Below are 20,439 nucleotides of genomic sequence, written 5' to 3'. Positions count from 1 at the left end.
CCCCGCATCGGGCTCCCTGCTCAGCGGGAAGCCTGCTTCTCCCTCTCCCGCTCCCCCTGCTTGTGTTCCCTCTCTCGCTGTGTCTCTCTCTGTCAAATAAATAAATAAAATCTTTAAAAAAAAAAGATTTTAATCCCTCTGAACTTCAGTTTCTCTGTCGAATGGTGACAGATTACTTCCTGGGGATGTTCTGAGAACTATGGGGGACAAAATATAAAGGATTTGGCCTGACATCCAGCACATAAGGGGTGCTTGATACACAGCAGCCAGGGTTTCTGCAATTAGTTGTAGTGGAATTGTTATCACTCAGAGGAGTATTGATAGATAAATATTAATGGTATTAGTAGACAGTAGTATTAATCGTTCGATCCAAAACCAGGTGCGGCTTGAAAGAGGAGTTTGTTAACTGCTCAGATGGAATCAAAAGGCTCACTCACGGGCCAGGCTTTGAAGGCTGAACTAGAGGTCTCATAAAGCAGATGAGGAAGGAAAGATTATTTCAGACAGAAGGAGGAAGCATGAAGGTTGTGGCAGGAAATGGTGGGGAGCTCAGGGCACTCCCAACTGTCCAGTGGAGGAGCCCCTAACTGAGAACATTAAATGACAGGGACAGGACTGAGCTCTCAGGCCATGCATGGGGAGAGCCATGGCTGGGGTGGGGGTTGCTGGTCAGAACACCAGGGGCATCCCAAGCTTAAAATCAAAACAAACAAAAAAACACTCTTTTCTATAAATAATACGGGTAATTAAATTATTTAGAAAACCTGAGAGTTTGCCAAGAACTAACATCATATTGTTCATATTTTAACTGGAAAGATTACCAAACGATTCCTGTTTTTCAATCTGATTGTTAAAACCTGATAAGTCAACTTATTTTCGTTAACAAAATCACTGGATTCCTCCTGCTACGTGATGTTGAACTGAATGAACAGAGACTGGAGGCAAAACTTGGATGCCAGGAGTACCTGGACTCACAGCAAGTTTCTATTAACAGACTAATTAAAGCGGGTTTTGATGGCTTTAGGAAATGTGGGCTCATCTGGGTGTACAAACAAGGGCTCCTGGCTCTTGAGAGAACTAATTATAGCTTCATTTGGCAGGACTTCTCGTCAGAGCCTCAACACATTAGGCTCCTGATATCTTGTATTGTTCAGTCCTCAGGAAAATATTTTTGTTTTGAAACTTACTAAACTGTTTTTGCGCTGTGGGGTGATGTAGATAGAAGCAGGCCCTTGTTCACTCTTAATACTTTAAAGTTTCCCAAAATAGTCCTTGTGGAAAATTCAGTGGCACCAAACGACAAAATAACAGGATCGCTAGGTGGCCGTCAGCGGGCACAGAAAGAGTGGCCCCCAAGTTCTGTTCTTGTTATTGTAACACTTGGAGGGAGTCAGGTAAGAGGGGGGATGTGCTTTGAACACATCCGCTCATAAGCAGGTCCTCTTTAATTCTTGGAGCTGTTAATAAAAGCATTTAAAATGTGGAAGTAAGGCAAAAATGTGGGTAGCATGACCTCTTATGACCATACCAGGGTGATGTTCCATAAGATTACCCAAGGATTCTTCAGTTGCCTAGGAGAGTGGACCTGAGCTTGACGTACTGTTTACTATTTATTATTAGAGGTTAGACACTGTGAAATGCAGTGATGTATTAGTGACCTTGTCTAGTGGGAATGCATAAGATTTCTGTCCTGTTAAAGAAGATGTGGTATATATATACAATGGAATATTATGCAGCCATCAAAAGGAATGAAACCTTGCCATTTGCAATGATGTGGATAGAACTGGAGAGTGTTATGCTGAGCGAAATAAGTCAGAGAAAGACATGTATCATATGACCTCACTAATATGAGGAATTCTTAATCTCAGGAAACAAACTGAGGGTTGCTGGAGTGGGGGGTGGGGTGGGAGGGATGGGGTGACTGGGTGATAGACACTGGGGAGGGTATGTGCTCTGGTAAGCGCTGTGAATTGTGTAAGACTGTTGAATCTCAGATCTGTACCTCTGAAACAAATAATGCAATATATGTTAAGAAAAAAAAAAAAGAAGAAGATAGCAGGAGGGGAATAATGGAAGGGGGGAAATCGGAGGGGGAGACGAACCATGAGAGACGATGGACTCTGAAAAACAAACTGAGGGTTCTAGAGGGGAGGGGGGTGGGAGGATGGGTTAGCCTGGTGATGGGTATTGAGGAGGGCACGTTCTGCATGGAGCACTGGGTGTTATGCACAAACAATGAATCATGGAACACTACATCTAAAACTAATGATGTAATGTATGGTGATTAACATAATAAAAAAATTTTAAAAAATTAAAAAAAGATTTCTGTCCTGTAGGGAAATAATCACAAGTATTACAGCTTTGGGGTTTTTTGTGCCCTGTAGGGTATTCACCAACCAGCGGTGGCCCTAGGTCAGCAAACTTATTTTGGGATGCTTTTCATGGTGGGCTGGAACCCTGACTCTCTACTGCTTTTCGAGTCAAGCCCACCATGTTACTGATGCCCTTGCTGATGAGCTAAATACGGTATTGGGCTTGTGTTCACTTTATATCTGATAAGTCTTATTTTTAACTCTCTGAAGGTTATATATTGACAGAAATGGCCAATTATATGGATGACACCTGTCAGTGGGCATTGACAATGTTAATCTTTACCTGAGCCCAAGAATTCACTGTTAAGAAATCCTTCCTGGAAACAGCCTTCTGTAAAGAACCACCCTCCCCACATGAGTTAGGTGAGATGCACAGATACCTCCCCTTGTTTATCTATGACAAGACCACACACAGACCCTCCAACTTCCCGTTCTCTGCCTCATCAATGATTAGCTGAATTGCATGTTGCCACTGACCAATCAGGACAACAAATCTGCTAGCTTGAATTACTCAAACTCTAGTTAAGCTTCCCTCCTTCCCCGGTGAGGCCCTTGAACTTTGGCATTCCTCAGCCTGAGCACGCATCAGAATGTGGACGGCCCCTCCTTAACACCCCCTCCTTAGACCCCCTCCCCGAGAAGAGAGTTGGCTGGCTGAAGGCAAAGACATTGCCTGCTCAGCTGTCCTGTCCCACCACCTGCTCAATCCACTCAGCCCCCCACCCCCATGCAGGTTCTTGCTAGCCTTGCTTACTCCTCCCTTTCAAGGAAAATTCCTTTCCCTTTGAGATGGTCTGACCCATCTCCCCAATTGCAATGGTCTTTGTCAATGAAGTGTCTCCTTTCCTATGTCCGGATGTGTTTTTCTTTGACCCCATTCTGATGGTACTCCTCTTGTCTTCCCTGCCTCTCCTGGGGATTGAGATCTAGGGCCACTGAATATCTGTACCGCTGGTCATGTGCCTGATCCTGCAAGGGAACATTGGACTTCCAACAAATTCAGTGACAATCTCTAGGAACTTGTTGACCAACATGCATATGACCAAAACACCAAGGACATCTGTCAGCTTGTCAGAAATCCAGAATCCTGTGCCTTACCCCAGACCTCAGAATCAGAATCTGCATTTTAGCAGGACTCCCAGGCTATTCATGTGCACATCCCAGGGCAAGAAGCCTTGTCAGCAAGTGTAGGGTGGTGGCACGGGCTGCCTCCAGGCCCCCTCCCAACCCTTGTTCCACGTGGTTCTCTATCCAAAGCCAGTGTGTCCCATAGGGAAGGTTTTTCACCACAGCTGGAACTTCAGCTGCTGCTCTCTGATCCAGTGGCTTAGACACACCAGCACACTGGATGCAAACACCACGTAAAGGCCCTTGTCTGTGCTGATAAACTGCCCGGCTTAAACAGCCAGCTCCTTACAGGCACAATGCTCTTTTTCTTTTTATCAGAGATTGTCTCCCTGTCATCCTTAGACAGCTTTAATTATTCTCGGCTACTTCCTTTCTTCCCTCCAGGAAAAGCTTGGATTTCCAAAGTGTTAAAAACGCACAGCCCGGCGGCCCCCAACATGAAAGTCTCCATCACTGGATTTGGCAGCATAATGCTCTGGTTCTATGCATTGTTCCTGCAGCTGAGAACTGCACCTGGGGCCTGGCCACCACACCTGCCACCCTGCAAACAAGCAGTCCACTGGCCCCAGGCTTCTTTTTACCCATTTGGCTGATCCGCCTGTTTGCTTTGCATTTCTATTCGCTAGCTCAGTGTGGGCAGAGATGGGTGCCTGCCTGAAGAGGAGGTGGGGGAGGCTCACCAAGACCCTGAGCTGAATTATGTGGAAGGGAAGCAGAATAGGGTGGCAGGAGGGCATTAACAAGCAGGAAGTCTGGATTCTAAATCCAACTCTGCTGCTGGCTGCTTATGTGATATGACCAGTCCTTTAACCACTGGCCTTCAGATGTCTCACCTGTGAGGGAATGTTCTAGAGTGGCAGTTCAAAACTTGAGCGTGCACCAGCATCCCCCAGAGGGCATGTTAAATGGCTGGGCCCCCGCCTCAGAGTTGCTGATGCAGCAGGTCTGGGGTGAAGTCTGAGAGTTTTCATTTCCAGTGAGTTCCCAGGTGATGTTGATGGTTCGGGGACCCCCACTTTGAGAGCGTATATACTAAATCCAGTTCTCAGCCAGTTAGTTCATTAGAATGAATTAACACTAAAACATGTTCTCTGTCCCCACGTCACCCCAAAGGTTCCAATCAGACTGAGCAGGACAGCTGCCTATATCAGCATTCTTCAAAAGCTCCACTGGGTAATTCTAAAAGCTGCCAGGGCTGCGAGACCCTGGTGGATGTTTCTCAGCTCTCACATTTATGACGCCATGACTCGGAACCCCAGAGCGGCCCCTGCCCTGTTGGGGCTGATGGTAGAAACAAGGCAGGACGCCATTTTCCTATGTTGAGATTTCTCCTTCTGAAAACCTGGTGACCATATGTCCCATCTCCCCTTCAAGCTGTGATTCTTCAGGGTGAGTCCCACGTGGCAGCACCTCCTTCCCCTGAGAAGCCGGTAAAAAATGCAAGCTCTCGGCCCCTCCTGGGGCCCCCCAAATCACAAAGTGGGGCACGAGGGCCCTTGAGATGGTACTAATGCTTCTCATGCTGGAGAACCCCTGGCTGAGAGGAAGAACGGGTTTCCTCTAACCAGAACAAAACCAAATCCTCCACTTGGAACATTCGATGTAAGCTCTAACCTCAAAGGGAGGCTGTCCCTGTGTCCCTTCCTTGGGCTGTGTGAGCCCAAACACATTAATTAATCATCATATAAATCAAACTGCCTCAACTGTTCCGTGCAGAATCCTCTTCCCAAGTGAAGAAGAATCTGCTGGCTTCAGAAGTGCCCCTTCAGGGACCCAAAGATCCAGAATCTTCCCATCTTCTGACATGAAGCCTCCACCTGGACTCAGGGAGAGCCACTGGGGTGGGAGTCACAAAAGACTCTGAGAGACTGGGCCATTTCTTATATCCCTGCTGCCTCAAGCCCAAGCTGTGGGACATGGGTTAGGGGTCCTTACAATGTAGAAACTTAGTTCATAGGTTTGCCATTATTTCTTAAACAGAGACAAAAATCCTTCCCTTATGACTAAGAGTTTAGACAAGTGGTTCCCAGGATCCAGGCCACACACTAGGTATGCGTGTAGTTTGTAATGTTCCCAGGGTGTCCAGAGTGAGGCCAAGGTGAGCTCAAGGTGGCCTGTGGCCCACCAGCAGCCCAGGGTTAAAGTTCTCAGGATGTGACCCGGCAGTTGACATGCTGTCTATAGGCCCCCAGCTTCTTTGCCTGCAATCCCCGCTAGCTTGGAAGCAGGTGTCCTGCCATCCTTCTTGACGTCAGGGGCCCAGCCCTGAGCCAGAGGTGGGGACCCGGCCGGCCCTCAACTTACTGAATAAATGTATGGTTGGAGGCAGCAATAATATATATCCTACAGGGTGTCTGAAAGGACAAAAGAAGGGAAAGCATGAAGAGTGCTTGGCATGCTGCCTGGCAAACAGGTGGTGGTGATCAGTCCACATTTTCCTGTAGGACATATTCTCAGAGTAAAGCCCACTGATATCTATAGAGGAAGTCAATTATAAACCAAGCTATGTCTCACTGATGTAAATCTGGAAATCTCATTCAAAGAAAAATGGATCCAGATTTATGCTTCCCCAAAAAGTAACAAGAAGCAGCTGTCAGCTGGGTAGTGACCTGATGGACGAGTCCAAGGGAACAGACTCCTTGACCACTGGTGGCCCTGGGGTGGAAAGCCCAGCCATGACCCCAAGTCTGGCTCTCCTGCCCCCTGCCCTGCACTGCACACACATCGCTGGGAAGGCCTGGCGTCTGAGCCCTGTCCACAGATGGGGACGGTCCCCTGGGGGTTGCTGGCCACCATCCAGGGTGTGGGCTTTCCCAAGAATGGACTTCCCACCTGACAGAGTCTCAGGAAAGCCAAAACGCCATGGAGTCACCTGCTTATTCTGGACCATGCATTTCTCCTATGGCACATCCCCCTCTCCAGGCATGACCCCAGGTTAGCATCATGTCATCCAACTCTGTGACTGGAGGGCACAGCCTTTCAGGAACACATGTGAAGGAAAGTTGACCAAACAGGTCCCCCTCTCTGAGGGGAGCCTCCCAGGACCTGGCACCCAGAGTGTAGAGTCTTGTTGGTCTACTCACATGTTGGACAAGGAATTTTTCAAATATCAGAACAAACGACTCTCCAGGTTGGCCCCAGATAGTTCTTGTTACCATCATACATGCCTGGTTAGAACAGGGATGGATGGGGAGGAAGGGGGAGAGATGCCCATCCCAGGCCTACCCCACTCCCCAGCCAAGCTCAGACCAAATTGTAGGAAGAGCACCAGCTTCTGGAACCAGACCAATCGGGATTCAATTGTCACCTCCTCCATGGCCCAGCTCGGTGACATTGGACACGTTAACAAGTTCTGCTAGCACTGTCTTCTCACCTGTGTGAGGACCATCATGTTCACCATTTGCCAGATCTTAGTGGGGTCTGAATGATACATGAATGTAAGGTCCCTAGTGTTTGATCAGCGGAAACGATTAATGAGAAGTGATGAAGTGCTGGGCCAGTTTTCATAGCTGGACCTTTGGGGGAGGGGATGTTCAGGCCTCGGAGCTTAAAAAAACAGGGTTCTTGGTGTCAGAGACAGCATGAAGCCAGACAGGGAGACATACCTGATTGGGTCGCAGGGGATCCATCCTCCATGCTCCCCCCCATGTCAGGCTAGCTCTCCTCCTGTGGTCTTTCCTGTTTCTTCTCTCCCCTCTAGTGGTCTACCCTCCCTTCTCATTTACCCAGAGCGATCCTTTATGCACAGGAACTAGAGCATGCCATTCCCCCTCTCAAAACTCTCCAATGCATCCATCCTATTGGAGTAATGATACAATCCAGAGTCTTCTCAGTGGTCTCCCAGGCCCACATGATCTGGCCCTTGCCACCCTCCCACCCCCATCACTGAATCCAGGGAGGCCATCCAGCCCCTTGGTCTTTTATGGCTTTTCACCTTGTGGAGCCTCCTCTTTAGAAAGGCCTTCCCAAGCACACCACCCAAGCTCTTTCCCTCACTGTCTCTCCTTCCTTCCTTCCCTCCACATCCTCCCCCTCTGTGGCCTCGAACATGGAGCCTCAGCCTCATGAAGGGTGGGCTTGGGGCAAATGTTAGAAGCAGGGGTGGCTGGACATCCCCACTCTGCTCGCCTTGCCTCTGGGGCTGAGCACCTATCATTCCTGGACCCAGAGTTATAAACTGATTCAAGCTCAGGTGTCACTGGGTGACCATCATGGGAGGGTCCCCACCATGCAACATTTGCATTTCACCAGGGTCTTGGGATCTTGGCTGAAAAGCATTTTTTAGGGTAGGCATTTCAGGGATTTCCACATTCTCTTCTGTAGGGAGCTGTGCACGGGGGCTTTCAGTGCTTCTTGACATCGTTCCACAAAAGACCCCCACTTTGTGGCCATCAGAAACCAACCTGCTAAACAGATCAGTGACACACCTGTGGCCTGAGCCCCAACCCTGAGCACACGGCCCAAACCTTGCCCTGCCGTAGACCCCAGGAGTTGCTCAAAGACTCCCGGTTTCCATAATGAGAGCCAACTTCCAATTTCTGGTACTGGTCATTCTAGATTGAAGAAATAATGAGCTTTGCCACAAAGACTGCTAAGCTCGTTGGGAATACAGTCATCACTGCTGACATCTCACAGAAACTCCAAAGAGATCGCGGGCACACCCACCCTAGGACCCGGGTCTTTGTTTTATCTTTCCTTGTTCATTTATTTATTTATTGGCCCAGGAGGGTCCATGAAGACTGGAATGATGACACTCGCTCGGAAAGGATGATATCAGTCTGAATCCCTGCTGTCAGGATAAACAGAAAGCCGTTCACTGTTTGATTATCCAGCAAGAAATTCATGGCTGTCCATAAATGTCTAATAAAATGATGTTTATTCTAAAAGTTGCAGGAACAATCTTTGTTTGCTTTCCCCACCCTTGTGTTTATTCTCCTTATTGTGAGATGACTAATTGGTTTAATACGGTCCTAAAACGGCTGGCTGCAGGCTGCACACTCCTGCCTCCTTCCAGGTGCTGGAAGCCCCGCAAAACCATGGGGAACATATGCCCCAGGGAAAAGCAGAGTCGCATGATCTGCATTGCATTGATTTCTCCTGTTTTCCTTCTATGTGTGACCTACAACCTCCTCCCATGGCAGCTTTGGGAGCCAAGGATAGGCCCACGGTATGGGCTTTCCGTGAGGGTGCAGACACCACCTTCGTGTTCCTAAGACCCCAAGTGCAAGTGCATGCAGTAACGTGAGCTAGGTCATGAAGAGAGCTGGAGAGGGTTCCCAGAGCTTCCAGCAGACCAAGGTGTCCCTGGGCCTTCTAGCTCGAAGCCCGTCCCACATCATCCACCCTCTACTCTGCTCTCTGTTCACTATCTTTTGTTTTTTGGCTCCACCAGAGGCTTTTAAATACCCAGAATAAGTAGTTTTTAGTTGATGATGCATGTTTTCTTTCTAGGATACGTTCTATTTCACCCGACATACATCTAACATATTACCGGTTCAACATTTAGTCCTTCATGACTTTATTGAGATGTTTTATATGCTCGTGTTTCATGGCAAGTCTTCAACAGCAGGTGTGTATTTCACCCTTGGCACTCACGAGCTATCCTTCTCGTGCTCAGGGGCCACACACGGCTGGGGGCTGCAGTAGTGGTCAGCACAGTTCCGACAGCAGAAGAAGGACACTTTCCTGCCTCTGAAGCTTTCAAGTCAAAACAAGACAAGGCCAATAAGAGAAGAGTAAACCGTAGACTGATCACTTATGAACACATTAAAAAAAGAAAGATCTTAAGCAAAATATTGGCAAACTGAATTCATGTGATACACATAAAAATAAAAGAAGATCACATCAAAGTTGTTCTCATCCAGAAGCTTAAGGCTGGTGTAACACTAGATAGTGCACGTGTGTACCTGTTTGCATGAAGAGATCATGAAGAAAGTGGCAACCACTAATTATTTGTGGTTTCCTCTCAAGGTGATCCAATGTGGGGTGGCTTTTTTTAACTTTATTTTTTATATTGCTTGTGCTTTTTACATGCTAAAAAACAATAATGCTATTTTCATAGCATGAGAACAAAAAGGAAAGTGAACAACTCAAAATCAGAAATGAGATGAAGAACTAACAATAGAAACGGAGGAAAATAGAATAATTTTGAGAGAACACTTTGTTTCACTCCATGCAAATGAAACAGAATGAATGAAAGTGCTCTGGGAACATATTCAGCATCTGTATTTTTCCTTACCTAGAAAAAATTTCTGACCTTAAAAAAAAGAGAGAGAGAGAATATTAAAACAGACAAGTTACCCCAGAACATTTGAGAATGTTACTGAAGGTCTGAATCCTCCCCCGCCCAAGGTCCAGATAATTTTTATGAAATGTGATGAAACCCCCAAATTTAAGTAACGGATAATTCCAATGCCATTTTAAATGTTCTAGGTCAATAAAAAGAGAAAGTTGCCTAATTATTTTTATTCAGCACATATGATACCAAATCCTAAGAAAACACAAAATGAAAAACCAATAGACTAATCTTTTTATGATTATTGATGGAAACATCATAAGTGAAATATTAGCAAATACAGTCCAGGAATGCATTAAAGAAACAAGAAACCCCACCATGTAGGGTTCCTCTGCAAGATGCAAGCAGTCTTCAAGGTAGAAAGCTTTGGTCTGATCCACAGGGAGCTCTGGAGCGTGAATTGCACCCCTCCGTCTGCTCCAGCTGGATGCCAGGGTTCTGACTACCTGTAACCAGTTCCAGCCCAGTGTGACTGTGGGCTGTGTCCACCTCCAGGGGATCTGTGGGAAAAGGGCCCTGTGGTCTCGGGGCAATTCTCGGAGAGGTGGCAACTGTGAGCCCGTAGCAGCCCGCACTCCCAGCACTAGCAGATAGGCGCATCCAGCTTGAATGCAGATCTCAAGTGTGGGGCTCAGGAGTGGGGGCTCCACCCGCATCTCCTACTAAATCAAAGGAGAAGATGCCTGAATGCATCTCAAATTAATGCATGTTTTACTGAAGATGCGAACATTTTAAAGCCTCATTTTCCACCTTAAACTTTAAGTTTGACTTACAAATTATTATTCTATTTGTATCTCTGGTAAAATCTGTGTACATATAAATAGATTCTCATTTCCTCTTTGCTAATGTTTAGATAATTTCAGATTCCAAAAAAACGGAGTGTGGATGGCTCGCGGTGACTTGAGACCCAGGCTCCAGCCATCTTCTCTTAGAGAAAGCCTGTCAGGAGTCTGGTGCAGATTCAAAAAGGTAGAGAAATTACCCTTTTTTGGTGGGAGGGGTAGCAATGTCACATTGCAAGGGGCCTTGGACAAAGAGAATTGTGATTTATCTGCACAGGGAGAGGCACATTATTATAAAATTACCACATTAATGAATTATAGTTCTTCAATCTTGCAAACTGTATTTTAAAATGGGATATACTCCTGATGCCTGTCGAGACAGTGTTAGAAATCTCCCAGGAAGATTTTTCTAAGCACCTGTGGTAGAAAGAATAATGGCTCTGCCAAAGAGGTTCACATCTTAATCCCCAGAACTCGTGAATATGTCAGGTTGCATGGAAAAAGGGACTGGAGGTGGTGATGGAATTAAGTTTGCTAAGCAGATGACCATAAAATAGGGAAATGACCCTGGATTATCACAAGGATCCTCAGAAAGCGGAAGTTGGACAGGGGAGTCCGAGAAAGACACGTTCCAAGGAAGCAGCCTCAGAGAAATGCTTTACGATGGCAGAATGGGCCACCCCACAGGCACCCCAGGAAAACACAAGGAAACAGATTCTCTCCCAGAGCCTCCAGAAGGGAACACTGCCCCGGTAACGCACTGATTCTGGGTCAACGAGACTCATGTTGCTGCTTCCAAACTATAGGACTGGAATATATTCCCGTTGTTTTAAGCCACTAAGCTTGTGGCAATCTATGACAGCAACGGTGGAAAACCGGTATAGCACTCACGCAGCCCTTTTAAATCTAGTAAATCAAACTTAAAACTATAGAAAATCAATGTTCCCTTAAGCACTGCAATAACTGCCTTACGTCATCACATTCCCTATAGATACCCGCTTAAAGTCGGTCTAAAACCAGTTTCACACTGCAAATGTAAACCACATGCTTCTATGTCAGGTATGCCGCATTCTTTTCCACTTGACACAACTTTAAGAAGCAAGCACGTTGGATTCACCCCACCATACTTCCCTGTGAGTGCTGACCCGGCCGCCGGGAGAGGCCTGCTCCCGACTGATAAGCCCCTGGTGCTCGTTACCCTCACCCTTCCCTCACTCTCCCACCTGCATTCAGTCTTCTCAGCTCCACTGCACGCCCCCAGGGCAGGGGTGCAAACCCGTCTTACCAGCATTCTGCATAAAAGCAGCGCCGGCCTGCTAGCTGCTTGCGAGCTGATCAGCCATTTGTGGAATGACCCAGCATCTCAACCATTCTCTAGTGTAGTCATCTCACAAAAGGAGAAACCGAGGCACGGGAGCACAGGTGGAGGCTCACACATGGCGGGACCCCACGGCGCTGTGCACCAGGGAGCTGGGTTCCGGCCAGCCAACGACATCCCGCCTCCTCTTGCCACCGATTGGCTCATGAATCTGGGTTTTGGCCAATCACTGTACCTCACCCCCCTCCCAGAGGTTGGTGGTTATTATTAGTGGTTATTTTTGGTCTAGGCAGGACGTCGCTTGGGTTGGCCCAATCCAACCAGAGCAGAGCCTGTTATTCCACCATTGGAAGACAGGTCCTCCCTCCTGTTGGCCATGGAAAAGGGAGTGTTGTATCCTAATTACAGCTTGCAGCCATCTTCTGTCACAGAGGGGAACTGGCCCAAGGGCGAAGCCAACAGAGGAGGAAGCGGTCCTCGGGATTAACAGAGGCGTGTGGGCGCATGCTGATCACACCACACCCGGGTTGCCTCAACCCCAGACTCGTCCCGTGTGAGACAGATATACGCCCACATTGTTGAAGCAGGTGGTTCTCAGACTAGAGTACACACATCAGAATCCCCCCGGGGCTGGTTAAAACCCAGATATGGGCTCCAGCACCCCCCAAAATGCTGCAGCTGCTGACTCGGCAGGTCAGGGGCTGGCCTGAGAATTTGCATTTCTAACAAGTTACAGAGGAGGTAGATGCTGCTGGCCCAGTACCATCCTCTGAGAGTTCCCAGTTTAAGGTACTGTGTTTATGATGTGCATCCAAAATATTGTGTATCCCTTTCATGAAACTAATAATTGGATAAAATGGAGAACCTAAAAATAGTAAATTATAGGGCGCCTGGGTGGCTCAGTTGGTTAAGCGACTGCCTTCGGCTCAGGTCATGATCCTGGAGTCCCTGGATCGAGTCCCACATCGGGCTCCCTGCTCTGCAGGGAGTGTGCTTCTCCCTCTGACCCTCCCCCCTCTCATGTGCTCTCTCTCATTCTCTCTCTCTCAAATAAATAAATAAAACCTTTAAAAAAAAAAAAATAGTAAATTATAGGTTATGATTTCTATTGATGTGAACACTCCAGAATTTCCACAGTGAGCTTTCCCTCTGTGCCTACCTTAATTTCTACTGCTTGCCGTTCCTCCAGCCTCTGCTCATATCCCGGGATAACATACACTTTTCCAAGAAACCAGGAGAATTCAAATTAAACAAAGCAAAAAAGAAAACCCAGCTGGTGGTTTCAGGTTGCGGAAGGTTTGGAGAATCAGGGAGGCGACTTTTTCTTCTTACAGAGTGCTAAAGCATTCCTTCCCTCCCCAGTGTGTACTTGATCCTGACAAGGTCCTGTGAGGATGGAAGGAGGAGTCAAGGTTGTCATTTTGCTCTTTCACAGGTGAGAAAGTGGAGGTTTGAAGACGGCATCAGACTCCATGAAAGACCCCTCTCAAAGGTCCCACAGAAATGGGGTCCAGACCCAGGACTCAGGTCTGCACAGCCTAATCTCCTGCATTCTCCCCACCAACAAATTGCCTCAGACTTTCGGCTCATGATGAATACTGTGTGTTTTAAATTGTGTCGTGTCAAATAGCCAGTGACTGAGCAGGACCATATCTATTTACTAGGAAAAATTCCAAACTTCCAAAAGTGTCTGGCCAGCCATCGCCCTCAGGGAGAGCTAGGACACCGGATGCCGGAGAGTGCGGAGAAGTTAATGGTTGAAGAAAAGGACACCTGTGTCCAAACTTTAAAATCTGTTTTGAATAACTCCTTCATCTCGCAGCTGGCCCCTCATATAGCCCGGAGCAGGAAGACAAAGCCTGAGTCACGATTCCAGATGATTGCCTCACAGTGTTGCATTCAGAGGGCTTTGCTAAGCCCTTCCGGTGGCCAGAACACTCCGATTGTCTCCATCAGAGCAAGGCTCCAGCGGAGGAAGCCGCAAAGTCGTAAGTGAGCCCTTGAAGCGGATGGCTCATGGGAGCAAGAGCTCCCTTTATTTTGAAACTTGGAACAGTCTGTGTCCGTCCAGGAGCTAAGCTGAAGAAGAAACTTCACTGGCACAGGGAGACCTCGCAGAGGCGGGGCTCCAGGCTGGAGGGTGGCGGTGCATCCGTCCTGGCACCACCAACTGTGCTGACCTGTCCTAAGTGTCTGTGTTCTTTTCTTGCTACCCCAACTGAAGCTTTCCACCCCCCGAAACTGAACTACACAGAATGGCCACTTTTCCTATGTGGTAGACCCTCTTGGTTGATCCCCCACCCCCCCCCCCGTCTCCATTCCCAGCCCCTCCCGCACTTACAAAGGCTGAGATATCCAGATGTGTCTCCCCAGCCTCCCTTGTACCTAGGGGTGGTGAAGAGATGTAGGGGGGAGTATGGATGGAGGCCTCCCAGGAAGGTCTTTTCCTTCCAGAGAGTTTGATCCCTGTTAGTGATGCCTACAGACAGGGGTGGCCCCCGTATTGCAGCCTTGAGGTCAAGCCTGAGGACAGAGCTCACATGGCGAGGACAGGACGGCCTGAATCTTTGGCCCACACATTAACCTGGACTGTCCACTTCCAGAATCTTTCAGGAGGTGAACCATAAATGTCCTGTAAGCTGTGATAGCTGGTTTGGGGTTATTTATATGTAAATGGCTCAAGGACACACATCTTTGTCTGAGTTGCTGTCCCTGCACTTTAGGACCTAGGCCTATCGGGGCCCTAAGCAGCCTGGCTTGGTGATAGCGTGAGTCAGGGAAAGGGGAGAAGGGGGCAGAGGCTGTCCTGGAAGAGAAAGTCCCCCCCGCCTCCATTCTGTGGCTGTCCAGCTCCATCCCTGCTGTGTGGCCCCTGCTCTCTGTTCCAGATATAAAACAGCCACATCTTTGCATGGTTATATTACGATCATTTTTTACCTCACTACTGACTTACATTCATTGTAGGTAAGCAACTTTCTCTCACCATCTCTCTTTCCATCCACCTTCTTAGCCCAAGAAAGGGAAGAACAGAAGAAGAGTATGTGACTTGGAACTCTCCTAGCACTCAGCAGGAGGGCAGGATGTCGCCCACCCTGCTGGGCACCAGGGGTCGGCCTGAGGCCAGACCCACGGGGCCAAACACACTCACGTAAGGCCCCCAGGCACTGGAGAGGAGCACAGGGAGGACGGGGCGGGGGGGGGGGGGCTGAGAACCCGGAGGGCTGACTGTCTGCAAGCAGCCACGTGGCCAGAGAGCCAGCACTGCAGGAGACAGGGCTCCCGGGCTAGATGACAGCCATGAGCTTGTCCTAGGCTGTCCGGCAGGGTGAGGCTGGAGCGCTCACTCACAGAATAAACTGGGTGTCTGTGCTGATCCAAGGGGACTTGCACCCAAAGGAATGTGTGTATCTACTTGCTTAAGCCGCCTTGAAATCCCTTCTGGAACAAAGAGGGAGATAAGGAGGGAAGGAGGGCCAGGGAGGGTGAAATATAGTACAGAATGGGAGTAAGGAAGGAAAGGGGGAGGGAAGGGAGAAAGAAGGAGGGAAGGAAGGCAAAGAGGAAGAGCAGGAGAGGGGGGAGAGATTAGCTCCCTACCTGGCCACAAATGTGAGCAAGTCCAGCCATTTTGAATTCAAACAAGGAACATTATGGAAGAACGTAGGCATTAGGGGGCCCATCTATGCCCCCTCTCCCCTCGGAACAAACCTCCAGTACACTCTGAGCCCCACATGGACTTGGGAACTCATTCTGTTTCACAGCACAGATCTGGCGGCCTGCGGCCCAAGCCCCACGTCCCCCTGCTGGCTGCTCGGCCCCTTTTCCTCCCTAGTCTCGGCAAGATGGTGAAATGAGCCACTTGCCCAACAGCCTGAGGGGCTAATAAATCTCTGGGGCCACCCGTGAGACCGATTTCCTGATTGCACAACCTCTGAGTAAGCAGGTCCCTGGCCCCAGACACGCCCCCTCTGACCCCAGGAGACAGGAGGTTCCATTCCAGGCGCAGGCTGAGCTTGGCCAAAACAGGGTATGGCAGCCAGGGTGGCTTAGACCTTGCAGGGAAGGGCCATTTGTCCTGAACGTATGGCAGCTGAAACCTGGCAAACAGTGGTTTTGTTATGAATCAGCTCGGCGCTCACCAAAGTCAGGGCAATCCAATAACGGTGGTGGCCTCTCCCACCCAGGGCTCAGTGCCGGGTCTGTGCAGGGCAGGGTGGACTCAGCTTTGACCCCAGCTTCAGGTAACACATGGAAAGTCCTTAGACTTTGTATGTGCATATGTGTATTATATATTACTATATATTTTTATATATAATATAGTAAATGATTAGCTAGTGTTGGATTAGTTGTTGTTATTTGAAATAAATACACATTTCTATGAAAAATGGTGGGAGGGAGGGCAGGGGTCCTTTAGACATGTATAAATAAAGCCGTGGACACCACCTGGCCATGAGAGTCCGGCGAGGGATATTTGGTGAGCGTGCCCAGTGGTTTAGGTTGACAATGCAGAGGGCAAGTTCCTTCCTGAAACCTGGGAGAGGTCACGCCCAGGTCATGCCGGGGGAGGAGGGCGTAGGAAGGAAGAGCCGGGGAGCTTGGCACTGGGCAGGCATCGCACCCCCGGATCCTGGAACCTGGAAAGTGAACCTGGTGCTGGGAGCCGAGTCCTGTCAGTGATGGTTGCCTAGAAGAGAGGTCTCCAAACCTGCATGCTCAGCTCTTCTGTGAATCCCTCGGGAAACCCCAGCATCTTTCCAGTAAACTCTCTGTTCCATTTCAACTGGCTCATATCCGTGTCTTGCCCGCAGGAACAAAAAGTAGACCTTAAGCTGTCCTGTATTTTTAGGTGCTTCTGGTTTTGTATGCCTGGCTAGATATGCAGCAGAAACTGTGAGATGGCTCCCGCGGAAGCTTCTCCAGGATGAAGGACCTCGGAGAGTTTGGCCAGGTGTCCCTCTCTTCGCCTTGAAAACCAGGAGGTGGCTATCCCTCCCACCAGCCCTCACAGGCCTGAGTTCAGGACTAATGCCAAGTTTTGCCAGCAGTGAACACAAACCCTGTGGGGCGATGCGGACAGGGGCAGACATGGCTCTTCAACATGGACATCCCAAGAATACCAGCTTCAGAAATTGTGTTTAGATGTTAAAATTAACCACTGAAAAAAATAAAATAAAATTTGAAAATCAGGTCCAGTAATTTTTCCAGATATTTTTCCACTGGGCAAAAATGCAGGATGTGTTTTTCTAAGCTCCTTTCCTCTGAAATGTGTGTATTTTGAAGGAAACATGGCCCATATGTTGTTTATTCATGCTTCACACAAAATGCTCTTAGGGAATATTTACTCAAGGTCCAAAACAACTTCCATTTGTTTATGTTTTTAAAGAAACTCCTTGAACTTAAAAACAGGAAGTCTTCATTGGCTAAGTAGATATGAACTTAGGATCTACAGGTTTAGATGGTTTGGGAATTTGGCATATGCATGATGAGCCCAGAAGAGCTTTTTTCCATTCCTGAAGGTGCACTGACCACCACGGGCCAGATTGAAAAGACCAGCTCCGTGAAACCAGCAGCAAGCACTTGCTCATGACACTTACCTGGAGGAGAGTGAGGAAGGGTCAGAACCTTGCAAAAAATCAGTTTTGACCCACAGCCCCCACAAAGGCTTGGCCCCTGCAGTGCCCGTGCGTTTTCTGCCAGCCCTGAGCGGGAAAGGACAGAACTTCTGGAGCTAGCTCTCATGGGCCTAAGGCAGTGTTCCATTACAGCAAAGAGCAAGAAAATACCACCTTGGCAGGATGCTCCTTCCCACTGCCAAATGGAAGTGGAGCGAGGCAGGCGGAAGGAGGCAGGCTGGTGGCATGGGACGAGCGGGCAGCGTGTGGCAAATGGAAACAGAACTGTGTTCCAGCTTCTGTCTCTGCATTCTCTATCCTGAGATCTTCAACCTTCTGAGGCTCAGTCCCATTATGTGTAAAATGGGAACAATGCACTTACCTGACTTGAAATAAACATCTGAAATGACCTGCATGGAACCTTGATGACCATCAGTGGGAACCCTCAGCAGCCAGTACAGGAGAGTCTGGAAGGTACCTCCCTTGTCAGTGTGACCACAGTGGCCACACCTGCCCTGACCCAGTGGGCTGTGCAGTTCCAGCATCACTTTCCATACCTGTGCAGGTACGGGGGCTCAAGCCATCAAGTGTACCTGAAGCTTGTTTCTGTCAGCCTGAGCCTGGATCGGTGGTCCCCAAAGTGGGGTGTGTGACCCCTGGAAAGGATAGACAGGAGAGTCTTTACATTTATTTCATGCACATGTGATAAAGAACATCTCCACGTACTTAGTGTAAGGACCGACCCTGCACAGCCAAGCCTTGCAGTCACAAAAGTCCATGAGCTATCCTGAGGGAAGAGCAGGGACTCCCCAGGAAGGAAAAGCTGAAGGGGCAGCTTCTTTCTACATATTGTGCAGTTTACATGTGCCTGGGTACGTGGGTTTATGTACATGGAGGAAGCTTTTCAATGCTCTGACATAAGCTGGGGAGTGACCATGGATGTGAATCCCCATAGCTGATGCTCCCAGAGAAGCAATTCTAGAGACAAGATGGGCAATTTTCTGTTATGAAAAGGCAGCTACTTCTTTGGCTGAACAAAGGCTAGTCATGGAGTGCAACCTAGCAGTGTCTCAAACTATAAACAAAGCTGAATTTTCAAGGTCAAGGTGATGTTTTAACAGTGACAACAGAACAGCTTTTCAAAGAAACTCATCCTATGGAGAGCTTGAAAAGCATGGAAGCTTTCTCATCCTTATGATTTCGTCACCAGAAATAACAGAAGCACATCACATCTGAAAACCTTCATATCTGTGCACTGAAAGAAACTTGCAGATAGATTTCTCATCTGTTGAAAAAAATCATCTAAAGTGTTTTAGTGGGTTTTGAAACTGTTTGTGTAAAAAATATATAAAAACACAATACCTTGTTAAAGAAAAAAAAAAAAAACACTAACACCAAAAATCAGTGGAAATTTAGTGGCCACATTTTGACATGAGCCTTCGCATCCCTGAGCAGAACTGAAAGAGTGAGTGCGATGATGTAGGCAGGGCGGCTGACGTGCCTCGCCAGGTCCCTTCTGAGCCTCCTGGTGTCAAGGGTGGTCCAGAACCAGATCCCAAGCACCCCAAACTTAGAAGTCCCAATTGCTGCATCAGAAAGTATGAACTTAGGTTTATAAAAGCAATGGCGCATGCTTGATCATGTTAGAAATACTTCCAGTGCTACTTTAGTAAAGAAAAAAGATGTCCACAATAAAAAAAATCTAAAATAAAAATTATTTTCAATATCGTTTATTTCATCTTTGTTTTACTTTTATCTTTTTATTTTGAGGTGTGTTCTATAACCCAAATAATATGCCGCTTCAGTGTCCTGAGGATAGAACATATGTGTGTATGTGTACATATATACGTAATATTAATATATTGGGGGTGAGTTTTCAGATTTTCAGAGATTTCAGCAACCCAGATGGTTTTACTGAGGGATCCATGCTGTCATACCAGCCCCAGCCCACAACCCAATGGAGCCCACCTATCCTCACTTGATATCTGGTCTACCTGTTCCTTACCTGCTTCTACATGGCCCCAAAAGTCACGGAGGCTGTATTTTGACCAAAGGGCCAATGCAGAAAAGGCACCCACGTTAGATCCTGGGATGTCAGCCAAAGCAAACAACTTCCTACATCCAAGTAATGAGTAACAGTAACAAAGGAAAGGGACTCCGGTGATCAGGTCTGGGTGGGTCTGTACAGAAGTCCCTTCTGCCACTCCTTCTCCCCTGCTCTGTCCCCCTCACATGCTCCCCCGCCCCCAGCAGTGTAGACATTCTAAGTGTGCGCAGAGGTGCACGGGCACGTATGCACACAAACGCATACACACGCAGGCACCCACACGCACACACCCACACACAGGCACTCACATGCACACGCCCGCACACAGGCGCACATGCACACACACACGCACATGCCCGCACACATGTGCACATACACGCAGGTACCACTCTACAAGTCTGTTGGCGTCCAAGCAGCAGATATTTGTCGTGATCATTTTAATTACCCAGAATATGGATAATGAGATGATGACGGGGTGGCAGAAGGGCAGCAAGAAAAGAACCTGAAACTTGAACATTTACAGTCTAACTCGGAGAGGACAGCACTTTTACACATCGGGGCCAGGGAGAAAAGGACAGATACTTCTGGCATGAATAAAATCAAACAAAAATGCAGGTGCTCCTGCCCAAGTGCCAGGCCCAAGCAGGCATGTGGCTCTGCAAAGGATGATGAATGAGTGTCCCTGTCCCCAGTGGGCAGCTCTGGGGTAAGGGCTCCCCAGCCCCACAAGGCCTCAACCGTTCCTGCTCATAAACACCCTTCCCTCGCTGGAGGCTCCTCCCCTCCCATCTTCTCACTTCCCCACCCCCTCCTTTCTGCTTCCTGGGACCACCCTCAGGAACACCACCTGCCCCAACGCCCTGCCTAGGGTTTGCTTTCGGAATA

The sequence above is a fragment of the Halichoerus grypus genome, chromosome 10, assembly GCF_964656455.1.
Source record: "Halichoerus grypus chromosome 10, mHalGry1.hap1.1, whole genome shotgun sequence".
Lineage (NCBI taxonomy): Eukaryota > Metazoa > Chordata > Mammalia > Carnivora > Phocidae > Halichoerus > Halichoerus grypus.
Note: the sequence above shows the minus strand (reverse complement) of the source record.